Raw genomic sequence first — 9856 nt, forward strand, 5'->3', positions numbered from 1 at the left:
CCCCCCGGGGCCCAGGGGCTGTGCTGGGGGCCCCCAACCGCCGCCCTGCGAAGGCCCCGGGGCGGGACGCTGCTGCCCTCCCGGCGGCTCTGCGGAGCTGACGGTGTGACTTCAAAACTGGGGGGCTGAAAGAACATTCTAGCACCCACCTGGGGCCTGTCCCTGTTGAGGCTGGGCCACATCTACCCCTGCAGGGACCAACTGCCGGTGTCCTTGGAGACCCCGTGGAGGCGGCTTCAGATTCTGTGTCCGTTCCTCCCCTGCTCACACGGTCTCTGTCTCGAGGGGGGAGGAAAAAAAAGGTGCTGAACCGTCTGGGCCGCCCGGGCGCCCCGTGAAGGTGTTCACGGCCCAGCCGTCCCGCCAGGGGTGAGGCGTCACCAGGGAGACGACGAGTGTCCTTGCGGCACGTGCGCACACGGCCTTCGCCGCGCTCCGGGGGCGCCTGGCGGCGGAAGAGACGAGCTTCCCGGCGGGGCGTCCCAGTCTCGGGAAGGGCGGCGGTGAGTGCCACGCGCCATCTGCAGCCGGGCACCCGGGGAAGCCTGGGCCGGGGGGTGGGGGGGGCAGGGCGCCCCAAAGGCATTCTCTTCCCTCGGCCTACACCCCCTTCTGCGCGCAGGGCTGGCAGGTGTCGTCCACAGGCCTAAAGCCTCAGGGCCCGAGTAGCCGCCCCTCCCTGCTCCCCCCGACACCGCACNCGCAGACTCGAAGTCACTCTCAACCTGGGCCAAGAGCTGAGTTTCTATCCCTTCGTCCCGCCGGAGGTGCGACTCTGAGCATCCCCCGGACCAGCGTCCCTTTGCAGGGACGGGCCCACACCAGCGGGGGTGGCCACCGTGTCCCGGAATCGCACGGAGCAGGGAGGAAGCGTGCGAGCAGAGGCAGGGGCCGCGGGGTTTCGGTGAGGCTGAGCCATCTTCGGGTTCATGGACTTTAAGATACCGACTGCTTTGGACTTTTTTACATCAACAGTTTCCTTTGAAAAATGAAAGGTACGTAAAAGCTCCCACTGTAGCCTTTTTGCAGCGCAGAGTTGCGTGGCATCAAGTGTATTGTGCAGCCATCGTCACTACTTGCAGGAGGTTTGCAGCGGCCCAAATAAAACTGTTCTCAGCCAAGTATTAGCTCTCCCTCCCCCCGCCCCCACCTTCTATCCCTTCAGCGTCTCGGATTTGTCTTCTAGACGCTTCAGGTAAGTGGAGCCACACGTTACCTAACCTTCGATGCCAGGCTTATTTCCTTACCTTCAAGGTGTATCCGGGTCACAGCAGGGCTCTGACTTTCATTCCTTTCTTTATGGCCGGAGAGGTGAGTGGGTGTGTGTGTGTGCGTACACGCATATAGCACGTTTTGTTTACCTAATAATGTGCTGATGGGCACTTGGACTGCCCCCACCCCCACCCCCGTGCCGCTATGGACACGACACAGGAGTAGCTCTCGGAGTCCTAGCTTTAAGTGTTTGGGGTCTCAGCCTAGGTGTGGACTTGCTGGGTCATGCGGTAATTCTATGCTTAACTTCTTGAGGAATGGCTGACCTGTGTCCCACAGCGCTGCGCCATTTCACGTCCCCCCCAGCACTGCACGAGCCCCCCTGCCCCGTGTCTCCACATCATTCTCTACACCTGCTTTCTATTTTGTATATGAGCCATCCTTTAGTAAGGATGTGAAGCAGTTTGGGTTTGCATTCCCAAGTGACCAATGACCTTGAGCATCTTAAGCATCTTTTTCACGTGCTTATTGGCTATCTGTAGATCTTTGGAAAAATGCCTTTACAAGTTCTTTGAATTTGTTTTTCGTGTGTTATTGAGTCCTTTATATACTCTGATATTAAAACAGTTTTTTAAATGTTTATTTTTGAGAGAGACAGAGAAGTGAGGGAGGGACAGAGAGACAGGGAGACACGGAATCTGAAGCAGCTCCAGGCTCTGGGCTGATGACCTGAGGCGAAGTCGGACGCTTAACCGACCGAGCCACCCAGGCGTCCCTGCTACCCAGGCGTCCCTGCTTACGGTAGTTTTGTATTCAGTTTTGAACCAGGAAGTTAAGTGTGAGAACTTCAACTCTGTTCTTGTTCAAGATTGTTTTAGCTTTCAAGGTCCCATGATTTTCCATATGAATTTTAGGGCAGGTTTTTCTACTGCTGCAGAAAACAATACGGGACTTTGATAAAGACTGCACTGAATCTGTACAGTCTGGAGTAGTTCCGTTGACTTAACATTAAGCCCTCCAATCCATGAAGATGGGAAGTCTTTCAGCTCGTTGAGGTCTTCAGTTTCTATCAACAATGTTTTGTACCTCTCAGTGTGCAAGTCTTTCACTTACTGGTTAAATTTATTTATTTATTTTTTTAATATTTTTATTTATTTCTAGGAGAGAGAGAGAGAGACAGCGTGAACAGGGGAGGGTCAGAGAGAGAGGGAGACACAGACTCTGAAACAGGCTCCAGGCTCTGAGCTGGCAGTCAGCACAGAGCCCGACGCGGGGCTTGAACCCACGAACCGCGAGATCATGACCTAAGCGAAAGTCGGACGCTCAACCGACTAAGCCACCCAGGCGCCCCTGGTTAAATTTATTCTTAATATTTTTATTATTTCTGAGAAATCAAGGAATTGATTCCATTTACCATTGCACCAAAAACCATAAAATAACTAGGAGTCAACCTAACCAAAGAGGTGAAAAATCTACACACTGAAAACTATAGAAAGCTTACGAAAGGGATGCCTGGGTGGCTCAGTCGGTTAAGCGTCCGACTTCAGCTCAGGTCATGATCTCATGGTTCGTGGGTTCGAGCCCTGCGTCAGGCTCTGTGCTGACAGCTCAGAGCCTGGAGCCTGCTTAAGATTCTGTGTCTCTGTCCCTCCCTTGCTCACGCTCGTCTCTCTCTCAGAAATAAACATTAAAAAAAACGTATGAAAGAAATTGAAGATGACACCAAAAAATGGACAAATATTCCATGCTCATGGATTGGAAGAATATTGTTAAGATGTCAATACCACCCAAAGCAATCTACATATTCAATGCAATCCCTATCAAAGTAACACCTGCATTCTTCACAGAGCTGGAAAAAACAGTCCTAAAAACTATGTACGGAACCAGAAAAGACCCCAAATAGCCAAAGCAATCCTGAAAAAGAAAACCAAAGCTGGAGGCATCCCAATCCTGGACTCCAAGCTGTATCACAAAGCTGTAATCGTCCAGACAGTACGGTACTGGCAGAAGAACAGACACTCAGATCAATGGAACAGAACAGAGAACCCAGAAATGGACCCACAAATGTATGGCCAACTCATCTTTGACAAAGCAGGAAAGAATATCAGATGGAAAAAAGATGGTCTCTTCAGCCAGTGGCGCCGGAGAACCGGACAGTGACACGCAGAGGACTGAGCCCGCCCACTGTCTTGCACCAGACACAAAAATAAACTCCAAGTGGATGAAGGACCTAAACGTAAGACAGGAAGCCATCAAAATCCTTGAGGAGAAAGCAGACAAAAACCTCTTTGACCTCTCTGCAGGAACTTATCAACACGTCTCCGGGGCAAGGGGAACAAAAGCAGAGATGAACTATCAGGACCTCATCGAGATAAAAAGCTTCTGCACAGTGAAGGAAACAATCAGCAAAACTAAAAGACAACCAACGGAACGGGAGAAGATATTTACTAATGACGTATCAGATAAACGGTTAGTATCCAAAATCTATAAAGGACTTAATCAAACTTAACACCCAAAAAACAAATAATCCAGTGAAGAAATGGGCAAAAGACATGAATAGACACTATTCCAAAGAGGACATCCAGATGGATAAGAGACACATGACAAGATACTCAACATCACTCATCATCAGGGAAACACAAATCAAAACCACACTGAGATACCACCTCACACTGGTCAGAAAGGCTAAAATGAACAACTCAGGAAACAACACATGTTGGCTAGGATGCAGAGAAAGGGAGACACTTTTGCGTGGCTGGTGGGAATGCAAACTAGTGCAGCCACTCTGGAAAACAGCATGAAGCTTCCTCAAATAACTAAAAATAGAACTACCCTACGACCCAGCAATTGCACTACTGGGTATTTATCCAAGGGATACAGGTGTCCTGTTATGAAGGGACACATGCCCCCCAATGTTTATAGCAGCGCTATCGACAATAGCCCAAGTATGGAAAGAGCCCAAATATCCATTGACAGATGAACGGATAAAGAAGATGTGGTGTACACGCGCGCGCACACACACACAATGGAGTATTACTCAGCCATCAAGAAGGATGAGATCTTGCCATTTGCAACTATGTGGATGGAACTAGAGGGTATTCTAGGTGAAATTATTCAGAGAAAGACAAATACCATATGATTTCACTCATATGTAGAATTTTAATATAACAAAACAAAGGGAAGCAAAAACATAAGCAAACAGGGTTGTTGGAGGGGTTAGGGTGGGGGGAGGGGCTAAATGGGCTAAGGGCATTAGATGCTTGTTGGGATGGGCAGTGGGTGTTATACGTAGGGGATGAATCACTGGATTCTACTCCTGAAATCATTATTACGCCATATGCTAACCAACTTGGATGTAAATTAAAAAATTAAATGAAATTATTTTTGATCTAAGACTTCTATCCTCCAAACTTGTGAAAAAATAGAATCCTGTTGTTTAAGTCACCCAGACGGTGCAGTAAAGTCCTAGCAAACTAGTTGCTAGGACGTACCCAAGAGAAAAGCCAAAGAACAAAGTGGGGGTGAGAGGCGCCTGGGTGGCTCAGTCGGTTAAGCGTCCGACTTCAGTTCAGGTCATGGTCTCACGGTTCGGTTCGTGAGTTCAAACCCCCGGTCGGGCTCAGTGCAGACAGCTCAGAGCCTGGAGCCTGTTTCGGATTCTGTGTCTCCCTCTCTCTCTGACCCTCCCCTGTTCACGTGGTCTCTCTCAGAAATAAATTAAAAAAAAAACATTAAAAAAAAAAAAAAAAGTGGGACCAGTGACCTGACTGTAGTCTGGCACATGGGAAAAGGACTCAGGGAGGGCACATCATGGTCAGGTTCAGAGTTAGCTTCCTGATAAAGTTCATGGTACGGCCGGTCAGATCAGGATCTGTCACGATGAAGGTAAGAGGACAAAAGATGAGGGTCAGTGTTAAGGTCAATTTTAAGGAGAGTTATCAATTATTTCAAGATGGGGCTGGTTAAAGAATGGATCATGGTCTATGTCCAAAGGACGGTTAAGATTAAGGTTCAAGGGTACGTGGGTCAGTCGGTGCAGTGGCAGGATCAGTATGAAAGTAACGTTTCAAGGTCAAGTTGAGAAAGGGTAGAATGACAATGTCAAAGTGAGAATCTGGAGCAGGATCAAGGTCAGGTTCAAAATGAAAGCAAGATAATCAGGGTCAGAACCAGAGTCAGATTCAAGGAAAACTTCGAAATCAAATTCACCTCAGGGTCACGGTGTCTCATAGTATGAAAGGTTTTGGTGTCAGGAAGAGAGTCCCAAATGGGCACCTGGCTGGCTCGTTCAGAAAAGCATGCAGACTCTTGATCTCGGGGTCTTGAGTCTGGCCCCACGCTGGGTGAAGAGATTACCAAATAAAAATAAACTTAAAAAATTTTAAGAGTTAGGGCCATTTCAAGAGCCAGTAAAAACTTAGGGTAAGAGGGGCGCCTGGGTGGCTTAGTTGGTTAAGCGTCCGACTTTTGCTTGGTTCATGATCTCGCGGTTTGTGGGTTCGAGCCCTGCGTCGGGCTCTGTGCTGACTGCCAGCTCGGAGCCTGGAGCCTGCTGTTTCAGTCTGTGACTCCCTCTCTCTGACCCCCCCCCCCCCGCTCCCGCTGTCTCTCTCTCTCTCCTAGAAATAAAAACATTAAAAAAAAAAAATTTAGGGTAAGATATGGTCTGAATGGTGGTCTGCATCAGAAGTTAAGAGTTGGCTCAAAGGTCTGAATAAAATGAAGGATAAGGGCCAGGGTCATTTTAAGTCATTTTAAGCTCATGGCAGCTCAAAATCAGGGCTGATCATCAGTGATGACAGATTCAAGGTGAAGTATAAACTCAGGACATGAGCTGGCCAGGACAATGATCAGGATGTTTCAGATTTAGGGTGAAGACATGCGTGTCAGTATTTGATTCAGTGTCACAAGTTAGGTCAGTTTCAAAGACAAGTTAAAGCTGAGAGCAAAATATGGTAAGGATGATGGTTAGGTTTAAATAAAGGTCAGAAGGCCTGCTTCAGGACCACTTTCAAATTTCAGGTCAAATTCATAGTCATTCCAAGTTCAGGGAGGGTAAAAGTCACGATGATTATTAGTGTACATGGATGAAGATCAAGCTCAAGATCAAGTTTGAGACGGTGAGCTATAGTCAGAACATTAGTGGATCAAGGTCAGATTCCAGGTCAACCTCAAAGTCAACCCAAGGTCATTTCAAGGGGATCATGGTCAGGATCATTAGCGTACGAAGGACAAGATCAGGATCAAGAGGTTCTAGGTTAAAATCAGTGTCTCAGTGAGATGGAGGATGATCAAGGCTGGGATAAGGGTTAATGTCAAGGTCATTTCATGATCAAATTCAAGAGTTAAGTTCAGCACTGACCTTGGTTAATTAGCATGCCAGCATCAGGCTGAAGATCAATTTTGAAGTTCAAGCTCATTCCAAGGTTGTGATGAGTATAAATGTGTTATTTAGGGGCAAGTTCAGGTCAGTTTCAAAAGGAAGGCAATGCAAGAGAACCGTGATATCCAAAGGGTGAGAGACTGGATCAGCGTTAGGATTGAGGGCAGGTGCTAGGATAAAACCAGTCCAAGATCACTTTATAGCCAGGGTGGGTCAAGATTGGGTTCATGGAAAAGGTCCAGTTAGAGGTAAAGTACAGGGCCAACTTACAATTAGGATGAGACACGGTCAGAATGAGTTTCAAGGCCAGGGAGATCATCAAGGTCACAATGAAGGTTAAGAGGTTCACCATCAAGTTCATGTTCAAGAGCAGACAGAGGCAAAATCACGGGTCTTCTTTTTTTGTTTGTTTACTTTTGAGTGAGAGAGAGAGAGACAGACAGACAGACAGACAGACACAGAATCTGAAGCAGCTCCAGACTCTGAGCTGTCAGCACAGAACCCGATGCAGGGCTCGAACCCATGAACCATGAGATCATGACCTGAGCCGAAGTCAGACCCTTCACCGACTGATCCCCCCAGGCGCCTCCAAATCATGGGCCTTTCGAGTATATCTGGCTGAGCATCTGGGCCCCGGGTCAGGATCAGTGAAACGAGATAGAGGAGCGCTCAGCGATATACATTGACCTCCATATATACGCAAACTGCTGAGAGTTTGAGCCAGTGGAGTCACTCAGTCTCAATCATCTGGTTTCTGTAACTCCCAACTGTAAGTTAGTGTAAGCCAAGATGGACACAAGAAGTGCGCTCCACACAGTCATCTCTCTGGCACATTCTTACTGGGAGGTAGAGTGAATTAGGCACGAATCTAATTAGTGCTATTGAAACGCATCATCATTAGTTCAAACAGGCTCAGTCTCAGACATTCATTCTAAAGACAAAAACCTCATTACCTAGTTAGTATGAACTAACACGAACGTTAGAGGTGCAACACACATTCATCTCAAAGGCGGATTTTTAATGAGAAGTGGGAGGACTTAGGTTCGATCTGAACAGGAGTCCGGGTGGGTAAGAATTCCTGTTAATGCAACAAGGTCAGCCTGGGACTCCTTCTAGATTGTGGGAGTGAACCAGCAGTAAGCACAGCAATCCACACCCATACTGTGAGACAGAGCGAATTTGGATCCTGCTGAGGCACACCACGTAAACAAGACTGTGTTAGCGCAACGAATGCGTCCCTAGTCTTCTCCAAAGCCACGTCTTACCGTCAGAGCCGGTCACGAACGGGGATGAACGGAGGCAACAGCTTCCGGCTCCATTCACGTTCTCACCGGGAGGCAGAGCACATTCAAATGACCGCAAGGAATCCTAAGCATTAGTGAAAACAAACTCAATCCCAGACACCCTTCTCAAAAAACTAAATCCTTACTGCTTGTTGAAACAAATCGACTCGTTTCGCTCAAAAGTACACGCTTCCGGTGACTCTGGGGGGGGGGGACTGTGGAGAAAGACGCGGGCCCAGCGCAGGGTTCGGTGCCCGCCACGCCCTCTTACCGTAAACGGTCAGGATGATTATCCGTTTTGGAAAGACGGTCAAGGTGCACGTCCACGTTTAAGGTGAGGAGCGGAGCACACGAGCGCGGGACAGGAGCCCGGTGTGCAGGCGAGCGTGAGGCACGGGGCCCACGGACGGAGAAGCTCCGGGAGCCGCCGCGAACGCGCTACCTCCACCGGGGCCGAGAGCGGGCGCGAGGGAAGGATGGGCCGAGGGGCCCGGGAAGCGGGAAGGCAGAGAAGCGCGCGGCCAAGGAGAATCCAAGGGCTTTGTCAACAGGGGCACTTGTAGAAGCGAAACCGACGCCAGCCCTCTGACGTGGCATCTATCCGGGGCCAGCTAGAGACTGGAGCGTTGAACCCAGGGCCCCTGCTGCCAAATCGTCCTGTCCTGAGACAAACCGGAACTCGGGGGCATCTAAGTAGCGGCGACCACGCCGACCACAACGCAGGACACGGGAACACAAAGGCTGGCTTGCAGTCATACCCACGGGCCGTGCGTGGTCTGTGGGCCACCAGCACGGGGCAGGTGCTCCTCTAAAGGGACAAGGTCTTCTCCGTTCAGAGTCCCCAGACCCGGTGACTGTGACTTAGAAAACCGAACCCCAGCCGCGGGCCAGGTGCTGCGAGGCTGGCTGCGCCACGGCCTCCCTGCAAAGCACCCCGGGCGTCCGGTCCGGAGGCTCCGGTGCTGGCGAGGGCAGCTGCCAGGGTTGGCCGCACGGCCTGTCCGGAGCCACGGGTCTAGAAGGAGGAAGAAACACAGGGCAAAGGCAGATGATCTTTGTTCTTGTTACATTTTATTGGCATCACGTTCATCTCTTTACAGAAGAACTTGGCCCACACCCTAGAATGCAGACCTCCGGAAAGGGGGAAGTGCTCCGTTAAGCAAGCTACAGTGCAGGGGCGGGTCCGAGGGAGGGCACACTGCCGGGCTCCATACCAAAGAAACAGGGTAATTAATCATGGGCGATACCGGGAGTTGGTGGGGAAGAGGAGAAAAAGGTTTGCTAACCTAAGGATACCACAACCCTGAAAGGAGCGCCTTCTAGAACAAAGGTAAAGTCACTAGGACAGAAGTGTTAGGATTTTCCTTTCCGTCTTATCAGTAGGATGCTGACCTACAGGGGACTGAAGCGGGGCGGGGCGGGGGCGGGGGGGAGGAAAGATGAGAATTTTAACTTCGGAAACAGCCATTTATCCATTGCACGCACCACTGTATTATGCAAATCAACCTTTTGGAAAATTTAGACCCAGAAGGGAACTAGACAGTTTTCCCCCTGGAGAGATGAAAAGCTTTTTGGCTCTTAAGTCTTTGATAAAAGGCGTACATGATTCTTGTGTCTACTGTACAGAATACTGCCTCTAGCTGGACTTCTGAATTCGGAGTCGCTAACACTCTGCAAAATCCAGACAGGGTTCACCGTCCATCTCACACGCCTGCATCACAGGACTTAAACACATAATCCAAGAATTTCTTACACTAATTTATACATTTTTAATTGGTTGCATATATTAACATGTACTATAAGATTCTTTTCTAAGAAGCATTACATAATAAATGGATACTGTAAAAAGATCTGATTAGTTAAAAGTAACAAGCATTAACAGATACATACAAAACTCCGCCCGATCAGAGCGGGCGTGAGCCTGTAACGAAGCGCGGGGCACCAGCCTTCCCAAGTGGTGGCCTTCAGGGGAGCAGGG

General features: G+C 49.3%; 1 protein-coding gene and 1 long non-coding RNA gene across 3 annotated transcripts in view; both read right to left on the reverse strand.

The window, feature by feature from the left end:
- The window catches only part of LOC144233820 (uncharacterized), a 28240-nt gene extending 26738 nt beyond the window's left edge, over positions 1–1502 (reverse strand). For both annotated transcript variants that reach the window (XR_013335770.1, XR_013335771.1), the window contains exons 1-2: positions 1248–1502; positions 150–279 (exon numbers count right to left, since the gene is read on the reverse strand). This is a non-coding gene — a long non-coding RNA (uncharacterized LOC144233820). The remainder of the gene's footprint in view (positions 1–149; positions 280–1247) is intronic.
- Positions 1–9856, reverse strand: part of CNBP (CCHC-type zinc finger nucleic acid binding protein) — a 363505-nt gene that overhangs the window by 123344 nt on the left and 230305 nt on the right. The gene's annotated exons all lie outside the window — the stretch shown is intronic.

The sequence above is a fragment of the Crocuta crocuta genome, unplaced genomic scaffold (genome assembly GCF_008692635.1).
Source record: "Crocuta crocuta isolate KB4526 unplaced genomic scaffold, BGI_CrCroc_1.0 scaffold296, whole genome shotgun sequence".
In the NCBI taxonomy this organism is placed as follows: domain Eukaryota; kingdom Metazoa; phylum Chordata; class Mammalia; order Carnivora; family Hyaenidae; genus Crocuta; species Crocuta crocuta.